Source organism: Cavia porcellus, unplaced genomic scaffold (assembly GCF_034190915.1).
Source record: "Cavia porcellus strain 051 isolate PalLab524CR breed Dunkin Hartley unplaced genomic scaffold, mCavPor4.1 scaffold_28, whole genome shotgun sequence".
Lineage (NCBI taxonomy): Eukaryota > Metazoa > Chordata > Mammalia > Rodentia > Caviidae > Cavia > Cavia porcellus.
The window spans coordinates 11309983-11311567 of NW_026947511.1; the positions used below are offsets into that span (position 1 = coordinate 11309983).

At 34.6% G+C, this 1585-nt stretch overlaps 1 non-coding gene across 1 annotated transcript; it reads left to right on the forward strand.

Annotated features, from left to right (window-relative positions):
* LOC111758000 (U1 spliceosomal RNA) lies at positions 1-161 on the forward strand. The gene has a single exon (XR_002792250.1). It is a non-coding gene; the product is annotated as a U1 spliceosomal RNA (small nuclear RNA).
* Positions 162-1585: the final 1424 nt, after the last annotated feature.

Genomic DNA, 1585 nt, shown 5'->3' on the forward strand with positions numbered 1-1585 from the left:
AGATTTTCAAAATAGATGTTGATTGATCATGAAGGTGGTTTTCCCAGGGTGAGGCTCATCCTTTGCACTCCGGATGTGCTGACTCCTGCAATTTCTCCAAATGCAGGAAACTCGACTGCATAATTTGTGGTAGTGGGGGACTGTGTTCGCTCTTTCCCCTGGTTTAAAAAAGATGGATGTTGATGATCTACAAGATCTGTAGTGACTTACCCTTTTCAATGTTTATTACTTGAAACTGAGTTTTTTCTTTTTATAAGGTTTTTTGTAAGATTGGTTATCAATTTTATTTTTTTCAAAGAAACAACTGTTCAATTAATTAATTCTTTGTATGTTTTTCTTACTCTCAACTGCATTAATTTTTGCCCTAATCTTTATAATTTCCTCTTTTCTGTGGGCTTGGGGCTTGACTTGCTCTTTTTTATTCTAGTAGCTTAAGGTGCAGCATTAGGTTGTTTATTTATGCTAATTAGATTTTCCTAATACAAGAATTCATTGCTGTAAATTTTCCTCTTGGAACTGCTTTCATTGCATCCCAAAGGTTCCTATAAGTTATATTTGCATTTTTAAATGTCTTCTTTAATTTCATGTATGACCCATTGATTGTTTAGGAGGGTGTTATTTTTTTTAAAGTTCTTTTGGAGAAAAATGACTTTAGAGAAAGTCCTTTGTGCTGCTGAGAAGAATGTGTATTCCAATGTTGTTGGGTGCAACACTCTGCAAACATCAGCTAAGTTCATGTGTTCACAAGTTTTGTTCAGTTCTGTTATTTGCTGATTTTCTGTGTAGTTGATCTATCTCTTTGTGACAATAGGGTGTCAATGTTCCCCATTACAATTTTGCCATTGCTTGTTTGATTTTTCATCTCTATTAATATTTATTTTATATGTGTGTGTTTCTATATTGATGCCTATATATATATATATATATATATATATATTTGATTGTCATCTCTTCCTCTTGATGTTTTCCCCTAACATATATGTAGTGATGTTCTTTATCTCTTATGATCATCTTCATTTGAAGTTTACATTGTCTGCAAATAGAATCCCTACCCTGTCTTTTCCTGAGTTCCCACTACATGGAGTATTGTTTTTCACTTTTTGACATAAAGTCTATGAATTTCCTTTTGAGTTAAATGTTTTTCTTCTAGACAGTATATTGTTAGATTTGTTTCTTGATCCACTCTGCCAGTCTGTTTCTTGTGATTGGTGAATTGAGGTCATTTACATTAATGGCTATTACTGCTATATTGGCTTACCTTTGTCATGTTATCTTCCTGCTGTTGGTTCCCTACTTGTTCCCCCCTGCTGAATTGCTTGCCCTGCTTGTTGATTTCTTCCTATTGCTGTTCTTGGAACTGTGGTCATTCTCATGTCAGTCTACAATATATTTCAGTACTCTTTGTTGGGTGGCTGTGAATTTCTTCTTTGATGGTCATGATACTTCTATTTCATGGAAGTATATTATTTCATCAGTAATTTACTTTTAGAGGGAGATATCAGGGGTTGAACTGAAGGCCTTGCACTTGCCAGGCAGCATGAAATGACAGTCCAGCAGCTTCAAGATGATGCCAGGAGAAACAAAA